This window comes from Aricia agestis, chromosome 12 (assembly GCF_905147365.1).
Source record: "Aricia agestis chromosome 12, ilAriAges1.1, whole genome shotgun sequence".
Classification (NCBI taxonomy): Eukaryota; Metazoa; Arthropoda; class Insecta; order Lepidoptera; family Lycaenidae; genus Aricia; species Aricia agestis.
The window spans coordinates 10,620,835-10,648,349 of record NC_056417.1 but is presented as its reverse complement, the minus strand read 5'-3'; the positions used below and the strand labels follow the sequence as shown (position 1 = coordinate 10,648,349).

The 27,515-nt window shown below is 34.7% G+C and overlaps 1 protein-coding gene and 1 long non-coding RNA gene across 2 annotated transcripts in view; one reads left to right on the top strand and one right to left on the bottom strand.

Moving 5' to 3' along the window:
* The window catches only part of LOC121732194 (inactive rhomboid protein 1), a 148,075-nt gene that overhangs the window by 9,919 nt on the left and 110,641 nt on the right, over nt 1-27,515 (top strand). The window lies entirely within an intron of this gene.
* On the bottom strand, nt 11,937-12,365 carry LOC121732197. The gene is made up of 3 exons (XR_006036330.1): nt 12,233-12,365; nt 12,061-12,139; nt 11,937-11,960 (listed from the first exon to the last, which is right to left on the bottom strand). It is a non-coding gene; the product is annotated as an uncharacterized LOC121732197 (long non-coding RNA).

Below are 27,515 nucleotides of genomic sequence, written 5' to 3'. Positions count from 1 at the left end.
TTGTTTTTTTGTTTGAACGCGCTAATCTCAGGAACTACTGGTCCGATTTGAAAAATTATTACAGTTTTAGATAGCCCATTTATTGAGGAAGGCTACAGGCTATATTTTATCACGCTCAAACTAATAGGAGCGAAGAAATAGAGGAAAATGTGGAAAAAACGGGGGTAAATTTTATTTTCGTTTCAAGTTGTAGGCGAGCCACCATATTTTATGAATTCTTAATGAAAGGACAATTCAAGTAAATCTAGGCGTAGGTTTACACAAGGTCACTATTATCATATATCTAGATTTGGCTTCAGTTGGGTAATAAATACATAATATTAATCTTGAGAAACCACTGGTTTTTTCGGGTCGAAACCTAGCTTCTGCCTTAATCCACAGTTAAAAGATGACACCGCGGTAAATTAAAAAACCGTGTTGGATATGTTTTAGATTGCTTGTTTTTTTGCTAAATCTTACAAGCTTTTGATTTAAATCTCGAGAACGGCTGAACCGATTTAGCTAATTTTAGTATCCGAATACTCGTGGAAGTGCATATCTTAGGATATAAGTGATACGATTTACGAAGCTTTTGTGTAAAATAAAATTATTCAACCCAATTATCATGTCACTTGACATGATACTAAAAGAAAGGATACAATAAAAGAACTAATAACAATAATAAGTATACTTATGGGTAAATATTTTGGGAGTTTGTTGAGTTTGGGCATTTTGTCTATTTCTATAAACGCCAAACAGAGATTAGAGATCGTAGTAGTTTAATTTGTGGCATTCGTAGCATTATCTTATCACGTTCGCGTTTCAACAGATTAGATTGTGGTTAGTTGCCTAGGTTATTGCATTGACCATCGTCTTCCAAATTCTAATCTAGCTTTAATTTAAACATGGAATGGAATTGTGTCTGTTCCAATTTTGAAATAGTGCTGTGACGTATCCTGCAACAATTGTGACGTCACTTCTTATGAATCATCATGAAAAAACAGTAAGTGATTACTGATTTTAGATTACGTTTTTAGGTTATAAACATTTCACTTTGCAGTAGACATTGAGTTGTTATTATTTAATGGTTAGGTATATTTTGTTTCGTTATTATGTGTAAGTAGTTAATTAGTAAAGCTTTAATATGTGAATATGATAAATGGTAATTAATTAATAATGTATTACTTAAATAAAATTATGTTTCTTATTTATTACTAAATATTAATGTTTACAATGATGACAAGACAGTTGTGAAATGTTTAAAAAAATATATAAGTAAGTAATTAGAAACTTTAAAGATCTGGGTTATTTGGCTTCTAAGAAAGAAAAATGTCTATAATATAGTTCTGACTTCAGGCAATATTATGATTCCATTGTGTAAAGAGCTCGGTATGTATGTATGTGAATCTGTGATAGTGTTCGTTGTATTAATTTCATGTATTTTCAGGCATTTTTTTTTAAATTTATGCGAAATTCTTCCTTCCTTCCTTTTCTCGTGAAAAGCCGCTTTGCGTATTATGAATTATGATGATACTGATTTTAATTATTCGTGATATCTATATTGAAATATGGGATAGGATTGCCCATAAATTATATCTATCCCTTACTGTACCAATTATCCTTCAAATTACGACCACACTTGCCCTGGGAATTGGGAGACAATTAATTCTGCGTGTAACATAAGTGCTATCTACCTAGCTATTTTATGACTAAGTATATACAGTATTTTTGATGTCTTTCATATAAAAACCAGGTTTCGTTAAATTTTTGTTGACATACATTTTTTTTCATAAATAATTTTGCAAAATTGTAAAATTATATCAGTCCTCTAAGCTATAAGCAAATCCATTGACAATTTCTAAACCCGTTATAATAGAGTGCTATAAATTATGATAAATCATACCCGAACATAAAATATTCAGTAAACTAGATGACACCTGCAGCCTCGTTACGCCAGAATTCGTTCATGGTGCGAGAACCGTACATTTTTCTGGGATAAAAAGTATCCTACGTCCTTTCCTTGGACTCAATGTATATCCATACCAAATTTCAGCAAAATCAGTTCAGCTGTTTGGGCGCTAAGAGGAGAGACAGACAGACAGACACACTTTCACATTCATAGTATGTATGTTAGTATATTTATAATATTGATAATATTATGATGAGTGGTAGTAACTAGTAGATCAAATTTTTGGGAATGTTGTATCTGTATGTATCTTTAGATAAATCACACTGTCCAAAGACACATCGCTTCGATAACCATGGTGCTAAGGACAGACATAGACAAAACAAGTCGTGTTTTGGTCTATGTTTGTGTATGAAACAGGCAGACTTTGATTAGTAAATTCCTGAAACGCTCAGTCCGTGAAATATGTTTATGTCTTTGGGATAAGTTTATAAGACACAATATTTTTAAGATCCGTCCTATTTACGATGTAGGTCAAACTCAATCCCTAATGAGACTCCCAGAATCGCACACTGAAATTTGTAAGTAACTGAATACATGTAGGCCATTAACATATTATATGGAAAACTTTTAATTAACTTTCGCCCTTTTCGCTTAAATTGAATAAGTTACAATAATAAAAACTATTGTGTAAAGACACTAGAGATAAAGTCGAAACTCGCAACAAATTGAGTTCGCTCTGAAATTAGCAGCACTGAAATAGTTACTTTTGAATTCTTTTAATTAAATTTCTCATAAATAAATCTAATATATAAAATTCTCGTGTCACAACTCACAGTGTGTGCGAACTCCAAAACGACTGAACCGATTTTTATTAATTTTTTATACATACATATACATTCGTTAGGCCTGGGAATAGGTTTTCATCTACTTTTTGTATTGATACCTGAAATAATTTACATGGCAAAACAATGTTTGCCGGGTCAGCTAGTATAAAATAATATAAAATGTATATGCAAAATTCCCCAAAGTCTTTCAGTGCTGCTATTTTCACAGTGTCCTCAATACAAGGGGACATACCTAGTATAATAAAATATTATCTCTTGTATTAGTGTCTAAACACACCATGCCGAATTTCCGCGGCGGAAGTTCGGCTTGATTCCGCCTGCATTGTATTTTAAATTACCGATGACACACCATGCCGAAATAACGTCACGTTATATTGTATGCGTTTGACATTGATTTTTTTTTATGAAAAAAGGGGGCAAACGAGCAAACGGGTCACCTGATGGAAAGCAACTTCCGTCGCCCATGGACACTCGCAGCATCAGAAGAGCTGCAAGTGCGTTGCCGACCTTTTAATAGGGAATAGGGTAATAGAGGAGGGAAGGGAAGGGAAGGGAATAGTTGAGGGTAGGGAAGGGAATATAGTAGGGGTTAATTATGCGGAATTTCCGCCGCGGAACTTCGGCATAGTGGGTTTAGACACTACAAGTGATAATACTTTATTATACAGTGTGTAACAAAAATTAATATAAGTACTTAGCGGAATAGAGAAACAAAGGCCTGAGCAAGAGAGATGTCACTATCAGTAACACTGCGTGGTAAAAAGAGACGTGTGATACATAACAGCAGCACTCTTTTTTGTCGTCCAGTCGGCACGTGCCGCACGTTGACAATTTAATCTCATAGAATTCATGTTGAATCATGCCTGTGTAAGTGTATACGTACACATATTTTTCACACAGATGAAAAGCAATTTGGTTACGTTTGACAGCTCGTGATTGTTGCTCTATTCTGCTAGGTATATTAACTTTATGGTTTAGACACTTAGTCTAGATTCTAGAAGTACGTGGAAAGCCTTGCACGTGTCCGTTGTCGGGTGTCGCAATACAGCTCAAGGGTGAAGGTATTATTGCTTATCGATTGGATATCATCTCTCTTATATAACCGATAGCCTTTTCCTGCACTTCTTCTATTGTTCCATACGAACTTTTCTCCCGTTTTATTTTCGAGGATCCAAAAACACTCACGGGTCCCTTTATTTGTTTCGTACAAAACTACAAAATGGTATTCTCATTAAATACAAAGCAATAATAACGTAATATAACGTTGAAAAGAATAAGGGCTTATTTCACCACTTCCTGATAAGTGCAGGATAAGCTACCCACCACTTAACTTGACAGATAGAGAATGGAGTATGTGTCAGATAAGTTGTGGATAGCCTATCCAGCACTTATCAGAATGTGGTGAAACAGGCCCTAAGATTTTTTTTTTATGAAAGCAACTTCCGTCGCCCATGGACACTCGCAGCATTAGAAGAGCTGCAGGTGCGTTGCCGGCCTTTAAGAGGGAATAGGGTAATAGGGGAGGGTAGGGAAGGGAAGGGAATAGGGGCGGGTAGGGAAGGGAATAGGGTAGGGGATTGGGCATCCGGTAAACTCACTCACTCGGCGAAACACAGCGCAAGCGCTGTTTCACACCGGTTTTCTGTGAGAACGTCGTATTTCTCCGTTCGAGCCGGCCCATTTGTGCAGAAGCTCTCCCACGTCTAAAGTATTATAATTTTGCCGTTTGGTAAATAACTAACTAAATAGGACAAGGTATGAAACTGCATTTATGTTGCATTAAAATTGTAGGATCTATGTAATGTAAAATCATACGCTATAAATGCTACGAATAAATATGCAAATATGCTACGAAATTCTGAGAGCAAACGCGTAGTTTTTTCGTGGTAGCGCTTTAAGCGTTTGTCTATGTAGATTGTAGAGTGTGAGCGAGAAACAGTACTGGGCCTCTATCACAAGCTCTTAAAACCAGCCAGAATACTGAATGGCTCGCATTTTGGTACCACGACCTCTATTTTCCAGCCAGTCAGTGGTCATGTGACACAAAACTCACTTCTCCATTGATAGAGTCTGGCCAACGAAAGCTGAACCAAGCATTTATTTTGATTGGCAACACTATTCTGCCAGTCGATGGTTTGCGGTTGCACGATTTCATGATCTTGATACTTGGTCATAATTATTATTTTATACTCTTGTGATCTTTTAATTTTTCATACTAGACATGTTATTTATTTTAATAAATGGTATTTTTATTGAAAATCTTCACGAAGATTCGGATGAGAAACAGGAAAGTTTCCACCATACCATTGTGACCTAATTACCCATCGAATATTCTACTCTCTCGTTAATACCGATTAGACAAAAACACAAATAAAACACAATTATTTTACGTGCACTTTTTCCACTATATGCATTTATTATTATTACAAATTTTAGCTAAAAACACGACCGGTTTCGAAACAATTCTACTAGGCTTAGTTAGCAATATATTTTCTAAGTCAGTATAGGCTATAATTTATGTTAGACTTTTCTTTTATAGGTGTATAATTTTTTGCACATTGGAGTAATATAATATCTATCATCAGCAGAAAATGATCTAAATCTTTTTTTCCTACTACATTATGTGATACCATATAAATAATTTTTAAATTTGCCGCGGTTCGCTTGGTTCAGCTTTCGTTGGCCAGACTCTAACTGAGTAGAAATTTCGTATCATGACAACACAACTGACATAAGCTGGCTGGCTTTTACGTCAAATACAGCAATTCAATAAACACCAACCAACGAGTAGCTTTTACTGAATAGTTTACATTTAAGTAATTTTATTTATTAATATTACATACTTTTTAGTCTTAAATTATATTGCTATTTAGTTGGTTAGTTACTTAATAAGTTATATTTTAGTCTATAGCATATATTTTAGTGAAAATAATTCGTTATAAGAACTAAACATTCGAAGTGTCCGATTTTTTGGAAAACGATTAAGTATTCTCAAGTTAATCACGAAGCGAGACATAAGTAAAGACTCCTTAGAGACCTTAGTAATCCATTTAGTGTTAGTGAGGTTTCAGAATAATAACATAAGTGAGGTGTTCTTTATCCAGTTCAAAGACAAATATTACAGGTTAAAACCATTCAGAAGTAAAAGTGGTTATGATACCGAAACAGAACCATTCACTTTACAACTGATAAGTGAACTGTAAGGAACTGCATGGAAGTGACAAAGGTAATGATACAGGCCCTGTATGTGAATTGGTATAATTTCTAATGACTCGAAAATAAAGTCTTGTAAATTGATATAGAAGTACACCTCTTTACAAAATATAAAAATGAAACATTCAGTTATCAACCTTAAAGCGTCTCCCAGACAGACGCGGCCTGCGGTGGCGGTGACGGTGGCGGTCAGTTGGATGACTTGAGAGTTCTAGGAACGACAGTGCACACACGCGGCCACGCGGCCAAGTCATCCAGCTGACCGCCACTGCCACCGCCACCGCAGGCCGCGTCTGTGATTGGTATTAATGAAAAATTAGAAATATTTCACAGTCTCTATTAGATATAGTCTTCCGAAGAATCAAGGTATTATGTACTTCTTTTACCCTATTTCATAAGAAAGATTCAGTGAGCAAGCATATTAATAATTACTAGCTATTTGACCGAGCTTAGCTCGGTATTCGATAAAATACGAATAAAATGACATTTTCTAAAAATGATTCCTAGCTAGATCGATTCATCGCCCCCGAAACCTCCTATATACTAAATTTCATGAATATCGTTGGAGCCATAATTTCTGACATTAGTTAGAGAGCAAGTAACCTAAAAAATGCACACAACGTCTCCAAACAAAATTAAATGAACAAAAACAGCTATATCAGAATACCGTTAACACTTGAACAGAAGTTAAATTCGAGATCGTTCCACGTTATTATACAGAAGTTTCTAGATATTTCTGCTTAATACAATAGCACTTGCAGGTTCTTATTATTCAGACCCGAGCTCACTCCAATATTCTTAAGTAATGTGAGAACTTCGGATACTTTACATTTATACACTAGTTTTTCGCTGTCGTTAGCGCCTTGTTCAAGTCGTTATGTTACAGTGGATTAAATACTTTTTATTTTGTTTCTAGGGTTTTTGTTTATACCTAATGTTATAAATGGTCGCTGTTAAGCATTAGTGTTCTAACCCACAAATTTTTTGTTGGTCAATTTTGAATGCAGTCTTGTTCTAAATCATCTAAAGAACATAACTGCATTCATAACTCAATACGTAATTTTTATGCGGGTTAGTACACGAATGCTTAACAGCGTCCAGATATGAAATTAGTGTGTCTATCTGATACATGTTAATTTAAACTTCTGAATCAATTGAGTTAATGAATTTTGGCATGGAGAAGTTTTGATGTTTGCAATCTTTGCGTTAAAAATGTACGTTGTGAGTTGTGATCTCTAAATTCATAATGTCAATTACAAAGCTATTTTTCTGTTTGATACAATTGAGACTGGATCCAAATTACTGTTTTTAAGATGTTGTTGCTGTTTGTTCCGTCTAGCAAATTCCGTGTTTTAGTCTAGTTCTAAATAAAACCAGCCTCAAAATATTGGGGCAACTAGAAATCGCTAGAGTCGAGCATCCTAACAATTTTGTAACACCGAATTCTTCAGCGACGAGCCCGCCAGGTCGAGTGCCGTCGACCCAGTTGCCAACGACAAACAATTATGACGGATCGCATCGACATCTTTCGAATACATGGTAGAATCAGTGAAGATTGAAGAAGTGAAGTGAAGTGAAGAAAGTGAAGATAGCGTAGTTTTCCAAAGTAGCGTAGTCTTCAAAAGTAATATTATTATCTACTAGATGACGCCCGCAACCACAGTATAGCAATAAATATTGCTATACCATAACATGAACCAACCAGGAACCATACATTTTTCCGGGATAAAAAGTAAAAAAGTATCCTATGTCCTTTCCCGGGGCTCAAAGTATATCGCAAAATATATAGCAAAATCATTTCAGCGGTTTGGGTGTAACAGACAGACAGACAGACACACTTTCGTATTTGTAATATTAGTACGGATTTATTGAACTCATTATTGTTTTCTTTTTAATTTTGTTTACATAGGTAAACAAGATTTTGAAACTCGTCTCATTAATTATTTGTACTTATTTAATTAATTTATTAACTGCACTGTAGTAAAAATAAAATGAGTAGGTATAAAATTTAGACGACGACGTGTTAAAAATATTTGTATATTTATTGCTGGTATTTGAAAATATGAAATTACAGATGTGAAATATTTGGTATAATACTCATCACACAGTATTTATACGATGACACATTCAAGTTTTCAGAACTTATAATATGAAATATCAAAGTATGAAATTTCATGACTGGTTTCGGGGTTTGGAGCAAAGTATTCATAAAAAAGTTATCGAAAAAGTATTCACATTTAGGTTTGCGATACGAGATTTGGCATCGTATCGGAAGAAACGAAATAATCGTAACCGATAGTCGTTTCGGTCGTAGCCCGTAGGTAATGCAATTTTGAAAGTATTACGTAAGACCTCAATAGATCGAACTTCTGTCCGAAGTGCAGTAATGTAACTTCGGTACAACTTCGGAGCGAAGTACGAACATGTTGAGTTTCAAGTTCATTCGTAGTTCGCCAGTAAACATTCATTACGAGGTTTAAGCGATTTTCTACTGTCTCCGTAACGAGAATTCGGTGTTCAGTTTTCTCATTTGTTTCCTAGTAGAAGTTCATCGTTGGCAGTTGATTTATTTGGCGGCGATACGTTTGCTCTACAAGGTGTATATCAAAACATAGTAATAATAATTTAGAGCAGGGGTTCCCAAACTGTGCGCCGCGGTGCCCTGCTTGCCTAGCATACGCCAACGAGATATCTCACTCTACATGTTTTCTCGATGTTTGATGGTTTGTCTCTTCATATCTATTGACGCGTAGATGATAGATGCCCTAGCATGACAAACATTTTTGCTCGCGTAGATCTATCTAATCATCGAAATAACACATTTTTATAGAGTTTTGTCGAGATAATGTCGAGATTTTGACATTATGAGACGAGTAGTTTTTATTATCTCGAGAGTGAGATATCTTTTGAGAACTAATTTATTTAATGTTGAACATACAGATATAAAAATCTAAAGCTTAGTATAAGACCTTCTCCTTTCGGACGTCGGTTAAAATACAATTATGGACAACTAGTTGACGCCCGCAACTCGGTTGCGCCAAAATTCATTTTTCGCGGCGGAATCGTACATTATTCCGGTATAAAAAATATTCTATTTCCATTCTCGGGTCTCAAAATATCCCCATACCAAATTTCATCAAAACCGGTTCAGCGGTTTGGGCGTGAAGAGGTAACAGACAGACAGATAGACACACTTTCGCATTAATTATAATATTAGTATGGATTTATTCATTTTAATTTTCTTTGAACTTGGCTGGACACAATATAACCTTGTATCTTGACTCTTCATATTATAATTTTTTGTTTTATATTAACGAAAAAACAAAGCGACTGTTCGACACAATTTTGAATATAAAATAATGTTTGTACATTAAATTTCAAATGACGATAATATTTTGATAGACAATATTTTTATGCTTTTATTAACTTTAATATAATTAATCTGCCTACGCACATAGCGACCTTTACAGAACTATCTAAACATTCCAAGTGGTCGATTTTAATACATTTTCGAAATTACAATAATAATTTATACTAACTATTCGAAATGACGTTCGAGCTTCGTGAAATTTTAGATTTAATTCAATTACTTTGGAATTAATTAATAATTATTGTTTGATATTGATATTGCTTTAGCAGGCATACGCTTAATTCTTAGAAAAATTTCAATATTATAAAAATAAAAATACCGAAGATAAAAACAAATTTAAAAATTACGTAAAAATTTTAAAGAAATGTATTAATACGGCCAGGAGAACAAGTAACAAAAGATTCCTCATAAACTCATATAACAAATGTAAAGCATCATGGGATATAATTAAGGGTAATAAACATGTAGGCGAAAGTAAAATCATTAATGAAATTAACTTTAATAATACTAACATAACAAACCCGACTCAGATTGCTGACATATTTAATAAGAATTTCATAAATTCTTCAACGACAAATCAATTACAAAGTACTACAAATAAATTTAAAATTCCAAGCAACCCAAAACAAAATGAAAACAGTATTTTCCTAGCACCTACCGATGAGAAAGAAGTAACATCTATAATAAAATCTTTAAAAAACTCTAACTCGACAGGTTATGACGAAATTTCTACAAAGATATTAAAAAACTGTGCGACTGAATTAGCTCCCATATTAACGCACCTTATAAATATTTCTCTTGAACAGGGTAAATTTCCAAAAACCCTGAAAACCTCTGTAGTTATCCCTATATTCAAGAGTGGAGATAAAAAAAATATAAATAATTATAGACCGATAACTCTTGTCCCCATTATATCAAAAATATTTGAGAAAGTTATGTACAAACGCCTTATCTCATTTCTAAACAAATATAATATTATTACGGAAGAACAGTATGGTTTTCAGAAAGGCAAATCTACCAGTCAAGCCTGCTTTTCACTAGTAAGAGAAATCATTGATCATGTAGATAAAAAAAACCCCGTTACGGCATTATTTTTTGATATGAGCAAAGCTTTTGATCACGTAAATCATGAAAAACTACTAAGTAAATGTGACTTCTATGGCATACGAGGCCTAGCAAAGGATTGGCTGAGAAGCTACTTGTCAAATCGTACACAGTATGTCAAAATAAACACAGTTAACAATAAACATGAAACAGTCAATGTTAACTCCGAAAGGAGATGCAGTACAAAAGGTGTTCCTCAAGGGAGCATCCTAGGACCCCTACTGTTCATTATTTATATTAATGACCTGCCCAGAATTACTTCTCATTTATGTAGACTATTTGCTGATGACATTTCTATTGTAATTAATTGTTTGGACATATTGACATATAATGACGAAATAAATAAAGTATTAAATGACATAATAGAATGGTTAAACTCTAATGATCTAAATGTAAATCTAAAGAAAACAACATACTTGCAGTTTTATAATAAAAAAGGTAAAGGTAGGGAACTATGTGTAAAATACGAAAATTATTTATTAAAGGAAGCCAAGACTGTTAACTTTCTAGGTGTAACAATAGATAATAATTTATCATGGCAACCGCACATTGAAAAAATTTGCAGGAAAGTAAATCAATATGTCTATGTCCTCAGACAACTACATAAAACAGCCACGGCTGAAACAGCGCTAATGGCCTACCATGCATATATAATGTCTACTCTTCGATATGGACTAATCATATGGGGAAACTCTGTGGATATGGACATTTATTTATTGGACAAAAAAAATGTGTCCGGGCTATTTGCGGAGCACATCCGATGGAGTCGTGTCGTCCCTTGTTTAAAAAACATAAAATTCTCACATTACCAAGCCTGTACATTTATGAGATGAGCATATTTGTCAAAAGATTTATGTCCAAACTTTACATTAAAAAAAATCAAGCTCTTCAAAGAAATACAAGATATCCTAACCAATTACTTTTACCGATGACAAAAACAAGTTTTGCTGGCAGGGGGTGTTACAATATGTCAATTAAAATTTTCAACAAGTTGCCCAAAGACATTAAGGAACTTCCCCTTCCAACTTTTAAGAGAAAACTCTATAATTGGCTAATTGATAAGTGTTTCTACTGTTTAAACGAATTTTTATAATAATAAATTATTGATATTATGACACTTACCATTATTCAGGGATAAGTTTTATATTGCTTTGACATGATTAAGTACTATTTGGACATTGGATATTATTGTATCTGTTTTATGTGAATTATTATTAGATATCTGACATATTATGTAATCTTGACATGATTTAATTTATAATTTATTGGTATGTAGTATTATGATTTATGACATATTTAGTATGAGATAGGTAAGAGAATAGGTATGACATGATTACTATTTGGACATTAGATATTATTGTTTTTGTTTTATGTGAATTATTATTAGACATCTGACATAATATGTACTTTTGACATCATTCAATTTATTTATTGGTATTTAATATTATGCTTTTTGACATATTTAGTGATTGAATTCGCAAACAATGATTGACTGACTGAGGGTGCTTCTAATATTAGACCATTTGTGACATCTGGTGTGCTGAAAATAAAAATAAAAAATTAAAAACTAAAGTTTAACATTCAAATCAAGTACCTAGTACTTCAAACAATTAAAGATTACAGATAATTCTAAGGGTTACCTGTATTGTCTGCACCACATGCAAAGTCACTCAAAAGGTTTTTTGATGAGCTCGACATGGCTCTCCTATGGTTTGGGTGCTAAAAATATTACTTATAGACTATACCTAGTAAATGATGAGAAACACCAAGGACCATAAAAATAAACTTATTAAAAAATATTTAGTACCTTACCTATCACGCGCACCTCTAAGTCGAGCTATAAACGAATCATTGTATGGGATGGAATAGCTCAATGATTTTATATTAATTATCGTTTTCATGCCCAAAAATATGTTCAAATGTTGTTTATTATGATTTCATGAACACTATTTACGCATCCACATCCGCTGACATTATTTTTCTTTTTTCTTCTTCTTTTCCTTTGTCATGTCGTTTGTTCTTTATATTTATAATTTTGACATATTATTAAGTAAGATGGAAATTATTAGGCATGCATTTATTAATAATTATTATGACAAATTATATTTAAGAATGTATCCTAAATTAACATTTGCACGTCGAGAAAATTGACAAAATATGTGAAGCACTGTTAGAATTATAGTAACACCTTATTGTACCATATTTATGCAAATAAAGAATATTATTATTATTATTATTAAATCAATACTGTTCAGCCCCCGTAGACAAGTGGCAAAACGCTAACGCTAGCGCTACAAAATGTATGGATTTGACATTAGTATTCGCTAGCGAAGCGATGACTTATGTCAAATCGCATACATTTTGTAGCGTTAGCGTTTTGCCACTTGTCTACGGGGGCTGCAATACAACGAGAGAACCGATTAGGTAAGTCTATGTAGTAATCTCAAACTGTATTTTTTAACAAAAACAATCGTAAAGTGTTTGATTTTTACGACAGACGCAGAAGCCATTTTTTGCAAATATTTTATTTTTATCATGCCTCATTTTAAAACTAATATTGTGACACAAAGATCATCTCGTAAGTGCAACACAATATAGGAACCACCCGAAGAATATAAAAATATTCATTTTATATTATGCCATACGTTCCGGTAGAGTTAAGAATTATGATAAGATTAATTTCTTATATTTATTCGTTGTATCAGTTACATGGCTCGCTAATACGATTTTAATGTGACTTGGCACGCCGCGCCGCACCATCGGCCTTTAAATACGTTTCTTAAATACTATTAGATAACAGGGTAAATGGCACGGAAACGGCTTACGTGAAATACGGAAGGGTTGAGATAAAATGTTAGAGATTTGCAATTTTATATCTCTTATTTTCTCTCTTCGAGGAAATATGCGACTGTTTTTGTTGCGAGCGTATATAGAGTATATTATAGACTCTAAATATAATAATAAAGCAGATTTATAAGGTCAAAGGTGTATATTGCTTTTTCGAGATACTGATACATTCTTGTTGCTGAATGAAACGGCTCACGTGAAATACTGAAGGGTTGAAGTAGAGATTCGCAATTTAATATCTCTTATTTTTATCTTAGAGAAAATAGGCGACTGTTTTTGTTGCGAGTGTACTAATACATATTATGTAGCATCGTCTTATTTGTTAGATAATAAGATATTCTTATTGCTAAATGCTGATTGGAGAAAAGGAACAGAAAAATGTTAGGTGTTCGTTATGGAGATAACCTTATCCACTAACTAAAATTATAGAGTTGACAAAAATATAATAAATGCATGATATTAAATATTTTTTAATATATGGGATTGAGACGGGATCTACTATACTGTACTCGGCGAAACATGGCGGTAGCGGTAGCGGGTATTGACTGCCTGTCAAAAACTTGTCATTTTCTATACAAAGACGCGATTGACAACATCTGACACATCATTGTCAATCACGGTTTATATGGAAAATGACAATTTTTTGACAGGAAGTTAATGACAAAGACGCGATTGACAACATCTGACACTTCATTGTCAATCGCGGTTTAATGACCGCTACCGCCATGTTTCGCCGAGTACAGTATAGTGACAAACAATTAACTTCATCACGGCGAATATTATTAACATAAGTGTACAGGTTATTATTAATTAGTCCCCTATTTCAATCTAACACACAACAGATGCAAAATCGTCCGGATCGGTATCTGTATTATAAACGTTAAAACTGTCAATGTCAAAGTGACTTTTGACTGCTCAAAATTCTAAAACGCAGCTCAGCTGATTTACGTTTACAATAACACTTTTTCGATGTTTGCTTGTATTGTTGGATTAAAAAATAACTCATTGCGTGACATTGCTGTCCTACGATGTCACAACATACACACAAATACAGACAAACAGAAACGTCAAACTTTTCACCTTTGTTTTCGCCGGGGCCGGGGGTTAAAAGTAGTAGTGGGTAAATTCGGTGCTTTGACAACATAATCCGCTGTATGATATAGTTGTAATTGTCAGGGTAAACTCGGTAATTGGTATTGGCGCCGATCGTTCATTACCCTAATGTGATATTACCCGAGACCGGCGCCGGGCCTTAATTACACAGCTGATGATTTGTTTTAAAACACAAATGAACGGTATGGCTTTTGGACCCACGAAAAATAGCGTCAAACCATGAAACGATATTTTTGTGTGTATTATCAAATAGCGGTCTTCCCAGTGACACTTACCAAGATGCATCTTGTAAGTTTATATTTCTTTAAAATATAGCCCTGTCTCTTGTATTTTTATGTTTACCAAGATGCATCTTGTAAGTTTATATTTCTTTAAATAGCCCTGTCTCTTGTATTTTTATGTTTACCAAGATGCATCTTGTAAGTTTATATTTCTTTAAATAGCCCTGTCTCTTGTATTTTTATGTTTACCAAGATGCATCTTGTAAGTTTATATTTCTTTTACGAAATAGCCCTGTCTCTTGTATTTTTATGTTTACCAAGATGCATCTTGTAAGTTTATATTTCTTTTACGAAATAGCCCTGTCTCTTGTATTTTTATGTTTCATTTCGCATGTTGCCAAATTTTAAATCAAAAGAATCATTTTCATATTTCAGTAACAGCTACTCAGTATCCATGCATCTATGATTCCTTTTCGTGACAAATTATCCTTGTTGGTATAACTTAATTTTTGAGGTTTTTTGAAAGGCATGTTTAGCTTTTCACTATTGCTTTTACCTGAAACTATACAATCAAAAAAGTCCAGAATAGGGAATCAGAAACAAATTTACCTGCGTAGTTAGTGTACAATTTGTACATTTTTGTAGGGAGAGTAAAACACAGAATATTGTTATATCACTCAACACCCCCACTCGGGCTCGTAGCTGATAGAAGAAGTGATCGTCAGACCGAAGTCGAGCGACCACTATAACTACTCTCCCCACTACCTATCCAAGTAGGCGGGGCATATCTTTATTTATCAATACACTACAGTTAGTATTCTATTTCTACAACAACAGTAATAACAAACCAAATCTAGCACTCGATATTTTACCAAATAGTAAATTTGTTTTTAATGATTTTTGTTGTGATTACGGGTTAGATAACGAGTTGAGTTTCGCCTGAAGGGCGCCCTTTGTCTAACTTCGCGAGGCTTAGAGCGTGATTGGAGTGGTTGTAACTTCGTTACATCCCAACTTGGCTTTTTAATAAGACGTTTGACGGAACCTAATAGTAGGGAACAGCTGTCGCTGGCACTCTCGGTGACTTTGTATATTGTAAGTACCTGTAAGTACATCACAATTTGTTATCAGAGCGAGCGAAGCGAGCCGTAGTATATCCCACAACCTGAGCACTTTTGTACACTTTACGGAAAACTGTCATGCCTATTGATTTGTGCTAATTTTTATTTATATGTAGATGTGCTCAGTCAAGGTTTGGTAACTATTAAAATTAAAAAAAAACCGCCTTAAAGATTATTACCCCGCAGAAAACGACGCGAGCCCTCACAAAGCTTGGCTTTTAGCTAGTAAATAATCGGTATTGATAAAAATATTTACATTATAGAACAACTGTTGAAACACTTTGAATAAATAATCTTACATTATTCACTTTCACATATTATTTTACTGCTGATTTATGAAACAAAAGTTTTAACCGCTTTTATGTGATTTTATTTTTAACTAGCTGTTGTCCTTGACTTCGCCCGCGTTAACATACTAATATAATAACAAAGATGATTTTCCCCTTTTTAGGGTTGCTTAACTAAAGTGTGAAAACGGGACCCTATTTTATTACAAAGACTGTTACAAAGACTTCGCTGTTTGCCTACCTCCTCAGGCTGTATCTGAGGCTGTAACCGCGCTAGCTAGATAGTTGATATTTTCACAAATTATAAAGGCAGATGTATTTTGGTCTTAATATAATCAATTTCCCTGAAAGTACAAATAATAATGTATACTTAAATAATTATTACAACTATTTACTTTTATAAGTGCTTATTATAAGAGTTTGGTGTCTAGTGAATCTATTTTCTAGTTGAAGCCCGTTTTGGATTTAATAAATAAATCGCCTCGGCGCGTCAACACCAAATCTATTTACGATCAAAGTCGACGGGTAATGGAGGTCATAATTGTGTTGTGGAGGTCGGGAATTATAAGTGCTTCAGGTGCTCGGGCCCATCACATTATAGCCACAAGAGAGTACAGTGTAGTTGGCGAAAAAGAGTAGTTATAAAATTGTGTACAGCACAACTTTGAAATCTCTTTTTTGAAATTTTGATCTATCAACGCACAGCTCAGACCACTGGACCAATTGGGCTGAAATTAGGCATGCAGGTAGATATTATTATGACGTAGGCATCCGCTAAGAAAGGATTTTGATCAATTCCACCTCCAAGGGGGTAAAATAAGGGATGAAAGTTTGTATGCAATAATACTTCTTAACGCGAGCGAAGCCGCGGGCAAAAACTCGAATAAAAATAAGTCGGGTTTTCCTTCCTGACGCTATAACTCCAGAACGCACGAACCGATTTCCACGGTTTTGTATTCGTCGGAAAGAATTCGGGCTCCGTGAGGTCTAAAGAAAAAAAATCATTTCTGGTTTTTTTTCTATAGTTATATATATTTGAATTTATATTATTATAGTTATATAGTATAGTTAATATATATATTAATATATATATTTGAAGTTTTTTCAAACTTCAAGAGAAAAGCAGGAAAACAGGGAAAATCATTTTATGGCAAAACAACGTTTGCCCGGACAGCTAGTCACTTGTAAAATATGAAAACCTTATTAAATCGAGATAAAAATGTGCAAGGTGATAAAATTTAAAGTGTATAAGCGTTCTCTGTGGAAATACAAAGAGAAAAAACCACCTTTTGAGCGTGATTACGTTTAGAAAATGTTGTGCTGCGTCCACTCTTTCTTGACACACTGTAGACCTCCTTCATGCTAGAGTATTTTTAAAGTGTGCTCTGCGGGGCTCTGCGGGGCTAAAATGCATTGTGAGCAAATGAATTGTGAGAACTGTCAAACTAACAAATGTCAAATTAGTACGAATTACTACAGTGCGACAAGGCTATATGAACGTGGGCGGTGGCGCTGCTCGTAAAGGAGAGCTGTCAAAAATGACGTTTTTGTGTGATGGCAGCGTTAGTTCCTTTTTTCGCCACGTTTATTCCTATCAAGCGTGGGAGAGCCATGCTTCGGCATGAATGGGTCGGCTCTACCGGGGAAATACCACGTTCTCACAGAAAACCGGCGTGAAACAGCGCTTGCGCTGTGTTTCGCCGAGTGAGTGAGTTTACCGGAGGCCCAATCCCCTACCCTATTCCCTTCCCTTCCCTTCCCTACCCTCCCCCATTCCCTTCCCTTTCCTTCCCTTCCCTACCCTCTCCTATTACCCTATTCCCTCTTAAAAGGCCGGCAACGCACCTGCAGCTCTTCTGATGCTGCGAGTGTCCATGAGCGACGGAAGTTGCATTCCATCAGGTGACCCGTTTGCTCGTTTGCCCCTTTATTTTCATTTAAAAAAAATTAAGCCTTGTCGAGTTGTAGACATGAATTGCAAGCAGACTTGCATTTTGCGATTTAAAAAAAATGAATCATATTATGATTCTTAATGTGATTCTCAAAAGCGACCATTTTAGCCCCGCTGGAGCTTCGTTAGAATACCTGTAAGAGCGATTCGTAAATGGTTTTAAGAAATTACATCAGACACCAACATGAGACAATTCATCGAAAGACATAACATTATTTTTGGGAGTCTTTAAAAATGTCTATTCTCATAAAAGGGTTCCGCCGCCGAAAAAAATGTTTGTGAACCGCTGGTCTAGACAGTTCGTCGGTGCACATAACATAGTGCGAGTTGGTAGCATAAACAATACGTTAATTCTGAATTGTAGGCTAAGGGTTGATTCAGACCGCAACGCAACGCGTAGATGCATTTCTAAATTTGTATGGATTTGACAAATGTCAATTGCGTCAGACGTCTTGCGAATCTGTCAAATCCATACTAATTTAGAAATGCATCTACGCGTCGCGTTGCGGTCTGAATCAACCCTTATTGTGAAGACAAAACAGAGAGACCGACAACAACAATTGTGAATTAATTTTAATTTATAATTGTATAATGTTCGTTTATAAATCGTTTTTATAATAAAATATGTTACATTCTGTATCATCAGCAGGTAGGGTCGTATAGGTAATTATAATTAGGAAGGTATTTGATTAGTATTTTGTTGCAAGCAAGCAATTGTAGTAGTATTTAATTATTAGCAAGCACTATTTTAATATGTCACCATTTACAACTTCAGATGCGTTTTCAGAAGACGCTTTGATCTTTAATTTTTCCTGACTAAGCTTTTTATGATTACAATAATGATCGTTACATCGAAGTTTGTTCATATAGTTAGCGGGCTTTAAGCGAACAAGTCGCGCAATGGAGGAGTACTCGAGAGGGTCGCGTAACTAGGTCGCCTCCCCCTCCACTTTTTACGTCCGATAAAGTCTAATTTTATTGCGTCAAGATCGTCTTTCGCCCTTGTAAGGTATCCGATGGGTTTCGATTATTCGTCAAAGCAGATATTTATACATCTATTGAAAGTTTTCTTTTATTGAGAAGGTATTTTCGGTGTAAGATGATTTAAATATTGAAGTCTAGGCTGAAAATACGCGGCTGAAGTTCGGCATGATTACGCCTGCAATGCTCTACGCAAATCGCAATACGCATTACGCATACAATATAACGCGACGTAATTTCGACATGGTATCTGTAATTTAAAATACATTGCAGGCGTAATCATGCCGAACTTCGGCCGCGTATTTTTGGCCTAGTGTGGTAGGCCGGCCCCTAACCTAAGCCTACAATAATATTGAACAATATTTATTTAACATTTTATTTGACAATGAGATTGAAAGGCGTGCGATGTTCAATATTAACCATAGACGGTCAATAATATTGCACAATACGTGATATTGCACAATAAAATTGTTCGTCTAGGGGCCCGCTTAAAGAAAACGTAAAGCAATAATCAAAATCTTTAATTGTCTAAATGGCCACAAACAACGCTGAAGTGTTAATATTTTTTATCACGTTTTCTTTGTCTATAAGTATGATTTAGAGACTTTTAGAGAGCTTTAATTTCTAGGCGTAAATTTATAAAATGTGATTGTATTTTAAATAAATAATTGCGGGTATTGTACAGCAAGTTTTGTTCCTGTTGCAAATCGCTACGTCGACAAGAACGTTTTTAATTATTCCCGTAATGGAACACTTTTATTGAAATCGTCTGGTCTTCAGTATATTGGTTTCAATAACAATAACAAAAGGAGGCCGTGTAGCTGATATGCAGAATTCATTAATTTCATACAACGAAGGTTTTTGTTTTCGAAATTCGAAAATGACGTTTTTTTTAATATTTATTTCATGAAGCAGATCAAAAAGTAATCTAAAATTTTAGTTTACTCTAGAGTCTACGGGGTGTAACAAAACAATGTGTGAACTTTAATGGCCTGTTTCACCGGTTCCTGATAAGGTGTCCGATAGGGTTATTTGACAGATTTTCCATACTCCATCTGTCAAATTAAGTGGTGGATAGCCTTATCAGCAAGCGGTGAAACAGGCCCTTAGAGTATTATGTGCCCCTTATATAGAGTTTACAGTGAAAGTAGCAGCGCTGAAAGAGTTTGACTTTTACGTTTCTATTAGAAATGACAACGCCCATAATAAAATAAAATGAAGTCTCTCAGCGCTGCTACTCCTACTGCAGGGAACTCTATTATGGAAACATATACGTCATAAACATAAAGTTAATATACCTAGCGGAATAGAGAAACAAAGGCCTGAGCAAGAGACATGTCACTATCAGTAACCCTGCGTGCTAAAAAGAGACCCGTTATATGACAGCAGCACTCTTATTTTGACGTCCAGTCGGCACGTGCCACACGTTGACAATTTAATCTCATAGAAACAGTGCCGTAAACAGCCTATTTTGCGCCCTGTGCGAGCTTATATAACTGCACCCTTGTTTTTTAACTGACTTCCAAAAATGAGAAGGTTATAATATGTTAGTATGTAGATATTTTTTTACTACATTGAAAAACATCTCTGGGACGTAGCGGGAAGTACTAGCGGTAAGTATCGGGAGCAATTCGAAAAAATAAGAGTCTGCCTGGTCTGGCCATTCTTGCGCTCCCTCAGAGTCTAAGCCCTGTGCCTGGGCACCGGTGGCGTACACCACACGTACACATATTTTTACACACAGATGAATCCAATTTCGGTTTCGTTTGACAGCTCGAGATTGTTGCTCTATTCCGCTAGGTATATTAACTTTATGGTCAAAAACTATACCCTGTGTAAATATTATTTAGAACTAGATGACACTTGCAATTCCACTACCTTATCACGTAAAAATAGCGATCAACAATCCACTAGCAATAATCGCGCGAGCGATTGCTGGGTGTCATGAATGTCACAAACACGATTGCAATCGTATTGTTTTGGCTGATCTACGTGATACGAAATTGCGATTTTGGAGCAATTAACGCGCAATAATTGCTATCGCATTGCTCTCGCAAGCGGCAAGATACGTGATACGGGAGCCGTTTCACCAAAATTTATTTATCGTACGGGAATCATACATTTCTCGGGATAAAAGGAATCCTTAGATTTCACGGGACTTAAAGAATCTACATACCAAATGTCAGCAAAATCGACTGAGTGGTTTGGTCGTGAAGAGGTAACAGAAACACAGACAGACAGACAGTAAGACACACTTTCGCATTTATAATATTAGTTTGGTAGTATGCATTTAAAGTCGACTGCCAATAGAACTAAATTCATAATTTTTGAACGTCGAATTCTTGTAACGAGTTAATAATTTTATCCAAAATGGCGGACTAAAATATTCAACGACGCGAGCGATTCTCCCTCAATCTTTTGATGAAAATTGATCTCAACAAAATGACAACAATTTTAAATTTTCATAAACACTTTTGTATTTTCTGGAAGAAAAAAACATTTTTCAACTTTTATGTAAAGTTTTATTAAAATTTTAGATTAATTCAATTAACTCTAAAATAAGTGGTGCTTTAAATGTGTCAGAATTCTTTAGTAGACATTATTTGTAGAATTCTTTTATAGACATTATAAGTAAAAAGTATTTTGATGAAAGTATGATATTTTACTTGTAGAAAATGAAACCTATACCTATTATTATGAAGCTGAAATTTTTAAAGAATAAGCATCTTCACGAAAAGAAATGAAACAATATTAAGTACTTTAAATATTATAGGCAATCGGGGTATAGTTTGCATTAATATACCTAGCGGAATAGAGAAACAAAGGCCTGAGCAAGAGAGATGTCACTATCAGTAACAATACGTGGTAAAAAGAGACGTGTGATACATGTAAAATGACAGCAGCACTCTTTTTTTGACGTCCAGTCGGCAAGTGCCGCACGTTGACAATTTAATCTCATAGAAATCATGTTCAATTATGCTTGTGTAAGTGTATACGTACACATATTTTTACACACAGATGAAACCAATTTCGGTTTCGTTTGACAGCTCTAAATTGTTGCTCTATTCCGGTAGGTATATTAACTTTATGATTAAGGCACAAAACTTAACACACAATGTCACATTCTGTATGAAATTCTGTGCCGCGTTATTTTGATAATAGCAAAAAATGCATGAAACTTGCAATGGTGTTAAATGTTATTTAACACAAGTTATAATAAAGAAACTAATAAAAAAGTTACAACTCACAACACAAAGTCACATAACACTCAGGAACGTGAACAACTTAGCTCCAAAGCCCATAATCTGAACCTTAATTTGAAATTACAAAGTAGTCCTAGAGCCAGCTATGCAGGATGTCGTAAAAATGTTATATGGCCCATCGACGTACAACTTGTGCAATTATGAAAAAGGAAATGTATATCATTTTAACTGTGCGACAGTGTATGAAAAAACATTCGCCTGAATATGAGCGTCTAAATTCACATGAATTCATTTATTTTCCTAACCATCACTATTGTACATATATGTAAATGTTACTTATATTGAAAAAAATTAGGAAATTTTATGTTTTTCAGTAAATATTTTAAGCTCGTCCTTTTTAAGTTTAAGTGTTAAGCCACGCTGGACAACCAGCGTGGCTTAAATTGGCTCGGGTCGTGGGTTAGTTATTTCATGGTAGCATATTCGGCTAAACGAAAAAAATCACAAAATTTAGTTTTACACATCATTACGCATTCAAATACAAATTCTTTGATAACGTTTCTTTGATTATCTTTGATATTTTCATATTTTTGTTCGTGTCCATCCCAACATTATATTTCATGGTTCATCGGATCAAAAGCCTTTGTAAAGTCTAAAGTAAATTTTGCGACCTTTTAAGTAAAATTTGAAAATTCAAAGCCCGAAGGTATCTTTTGGATTATTGGATAATCCTTTGGAATGAACGTAACTCTATCCTAGACGGGTCGTTTAATGTTAACGTATCATTGGCTTCATTCGGGCTTCGGAACACAAAAAGACTTGTGAAATACAATGTACCATCAGAGAAGTATATAGACAACGGTTACACGGTCAGTCTGGCATCAGTTCAGTCCATCAGTTTGGTCAAATTGACGGGAGAATGATCGTCTAACCGGTTGATTGACGGACTGATCATTTATTATGTACTTTTCAGCCATCATCGTCGGTCTCAGATTCATGAACTGACGTTTCAGACTGAGCGTGTAGTTGTTGTCATAAGCAGGCAGCGTGGCTACGTAATTTAGTCGCGTTACGGCAGAATTATCCAAAAGATTACAACTAAGATTGAATGTCATAATCCGACCAACTGATGTAGGTCCGTCAGTTGCGTATGAATCCATGGGCGTACTCAGGATTTTAGCTAGAAGGCGGGGAGGGGAGGGGGGGAGGGGGGGGGGGGGCGCGGCTTACCTGTTCGAGAAGATATTCAGTCTGGTGTAAATATATCGAAACAATAAACAATAATTTGACTGAAAATATATTTTGTTTACAACAAAACGTAACACGTTTTTAATTACCACTTGCCGGGTAAATTGACGTTTATTTTATCTTCTAGTGGGGGGGAAGTTAGGGCAGCTGTGCTAACTTCCCCTGCCCCTACCTGGGTACGCCCATGTTAATGAATTAATTTCTTCGATGGTACAATGCACAAAAATAACGGGACAAAACGTATGTCGGGTATACAGAACGTGCAGGTTGCATTAGAGCATTCACGATGCATTTTTTGAAAAGGCACGGCATTATTATTAGTGGAGTAGATGTCGCGTATTTGTTTATATAGTTGACTGGGTTTTGCGTGTATATTTTTTGCAACAAATACTATGTAGTGTCCTTAACTAGATATCTAAGTACTTTATACAAGAATTTCACATATTTAAATTTTGTATTTTATATTATAAACGAGCTTCTGCCCGCGGCTTCGCTCGCGTTAAGAAGTATTATTATATACAAACTTTCATCCCCTATTTGAACCCCTTGGGGTTGGAATTTATCAAAATCCTTTCTTAGAGGATGCCTACGTTATAACTTCTACCTGCATGCCAAATTTCAGCCCGATCTGTTCAGTGGTTTGGGCTGTGCGTTGATAGATCACTATGTCAATCAGTCAGTCACCTTTGAGTTTTATATATACAGATAATTGGAATTTGTAATTAAGTTATGAATATTCTTAAGTTGAGTTTAGTTGACTTCAGCGATTTTGTAGCCAACAAACAGCTTTGCAATTTCAAAAAATATTTTATCGGTTCTGCGACTTAAGTATAAATTAAAGGTAGCAGACAGGCATAATATAATATATTCCAAGATTTTAGATATTACATAAATGAAGAAATCAGTAGAATGTAGAAATGAATTTGAGTCACAAAATAGCCAAATTACTTTAAACACAAGCATAACCACGATATATACTCGTAGAGTAAATCCATGTAGTCCACATCGCATGGATTGGTGCCAAGTTGCCAGAGTGTTTCACCGAGATGTTTTTGACAGATCCTCAGGGAGCCGCCCCAGTTGTGAGCTGACGTCAATAATTAATTGTTTACCATCGCCTGACACAAGTTTTTGCTACGAAATATTGATATTAAAGCATATGGTAGAAATGCCCTAGCCCCTAATGAGTGGATGAAAGAAATCATTATATAACAAAAATGTTGGAAGAAAAATAACAGTGCTTTCTGGTACCTCATTTTTACTTTATTAAAAATTAATTAATTATCTTGATATCCTAAACTGGGTTTCGAGTTTGGACCAATCACAGCGCTTCTGGGGTTAGTTTTCCTTTTATGAGAATGTCGATATTATGTAAGAGATGACTTTCAGATTAATGTATCTATATTTACCAGCTGATATACATCATCGATTAGTAAGCGAGTTGATGATAATAGTTACATGAGAAATATCATCGTTGTTTATTTATTGTTATGTTATAAAGATGGCATCAACCGCTAACCTAACCAACATAACCTTGTATAACGAAACGTTAAAAATAGCGCTGATAGGTTTTGGCATGTTTCAATTCCACGGAAATATTATCCTTTGTAAATATATTCCTTTGCTTTTGATACAATATTCAACTTCTCATTCACGGGTAATAGGATTCGGGGCAAACAAAAACTTGCGCGTGCCAACCCTGAGGTCATCGACCTAAGAGGGGAAGTCCCGGGCTGAATATGAAAGTGTTTTCGCCAGTAGCTAGTAGTACGTAAATAAAGTATCGGTCTAAAGTTCTAAGCCTACTTAATTTAAACTTAATTAAAATTATTGCTGACGAAGAATACTCGAGTTTTTAAATAATTACGAAGACACTTCATTATTTTTGTTAATTATTACATTTAAAAAGAAAAATGAACTTAATCTGTTATCAAAAAATATAATTTGGTTCTAACTCGTTTTTCGTAAATAAAAATTCATTTCTCGCAAAGGAACGTACGGTTCCTTCGGTTCCGGTTATTTTTCCGGGATATAAAGTAACTTATCATAATATTATGTCCTTTCCCAGGATTCAAAATATTTCCATACTCAATGCTATATAGTTAGTCCTTTCCCGTAACTCAAAATATTATATCCATACCAAATCTTATTAAATCGGATGAGCGGTTTTGTCGTAAAGAGGATCATCTTCACGACAAATAAACAAACACACTTTCGCATTTATAATGTTAGTATGGATGGTCAAATAAATATAAAGTTGTATTATACAGTATAACATCAATAAACCTTGTTTATAGCGTACCATTTTACTTAACAGTACTATTATACGGTCAATGTTCTTGTACCTTTTACAACCTTTTGCCAGCATTATTGTTAATGAAATGGAGTTGAGAGTATTAAAAAATAAAAGATAAAAAATCGGTCAAGTGCGAGTCGGACTCGCGCACGAAGGGTTCCGTACCGTTATAGAGCAAAAATTGGCCAAAAGTTGTGTAGCCCCCCTTGTACAAATACATTTTAGGTCTTTGTGAAAATTTCAAGTGCCTACCTGTTGGCATGATTGATATCGAGCAAAAATGGCCAAAAAAATCACGTTTGTTGTATGGGAGCCCCCCTTAAATATTAATATTATTTTGTTTTTAGTATTTGTTGTTATAGTGGCAACAGATATACACATAATCTGTTTAAATTTCAGAAGTCTAGCGGTTCTTGAGTTATAGCCTGGCGACAGACAGACAGACATACGGACGGACAGACGGACAGAAAACGAAGTCTTAGTAATAGGGTCCCGTTTTTACCCTTTGGGTAGGGAAACCTAAAAAAACGTAGGTGATATCTAGTTTATGTACTGACAACTATACATATTATACAATACTTTACAACAACACAAGAATTTTGAAAATCGGTCCACAAACAGCGAAATAATCATCAAAAACATCTGCTTCGATGCAAAATATCACGAAAAGCATCAATAATTGGGTCATAATGTGATGACCCATGGCATAATTATGATTTTGATGATGATGATCAAATAAATTGATGTGTTGGTTTATGCTTTCAGTTGTTTAAACAACACTGAAATCCCCGAACCTGTATCTATAAGGATTCAAAGGTTCTGTTGGGTACCTTCGGATCCAGGGTATAACCTGGTACGAAATATTACTTTTTGGTAGCATTTACCTTGAATGCTTCAGAAAAAATTGAAATCACTATATGTTTCCATACAAATTTCCTCCAGGATCCTATCATCAGATCACCACTTTTGTAAACATGGTACCAAATTCAAGTTAAACTCTATACAACACAAAAATAATTTTGAAAATCGGATCACAAACGGCTGAGTTATCGTTGAACATACAAAAAAAAAAGATACATACAGCCGAACGTATAACCTCCTTCTTTTTGGAAGTCGGTAAAAAAGATTTTCAGAACATTCAAAAAACCAAAAAAATGGCCAGATTTTCCTGTGTGTTCAATCATCCAAACAACAAATTTGGCTAGATTATAAAAAAAGCATAAGGACACTGCTCAAGCCTTGCTTAAATTTCTAATGAAAAAAGTACTTAAATCGGTTAAATTTTGGAGAAGAAATCAGGGGACAACGAATTAGCCAAGGAAAATTAAGAAATTCAGACCAAATAATTCATGTTGTTTTGAAAGTTGGTACAGTAATTGTTCCTAAAGGTGTCCAGATGAATATACTAAAAGTCCCCGAGGGAGGGACACGAGCCGGCGGTGGGGGAGGGAAAAAGTATCTTTTGCTAGGTTTTTGCTTGTGACTCGAAAATAATTTATAATATCTCTTTAGTGACTTCTACACTACTAATCTATACTAATATTATAAAGAGGTAAACTTTGTTTGTTTGTTTGTTTGTTTAATTGTAATGGATAGGCTCAAAAACTACTGGACCGATTTTAAAAATTCTTTCATCATTCGAAAGCTACATTATTTACGATTAACATAGGCTACTTTTTATTTTGGAAAATATAGGGTTCCGTAAGATATTTCAGTTTTTCGGAAACAACCAGAAAATTTACTTATTTTGCGTACGCTGCCTAAACTATAAATGATAGAGCTATACAATGTTTTAAGTAAATGTAGATCTTATAATTATCTACAAAA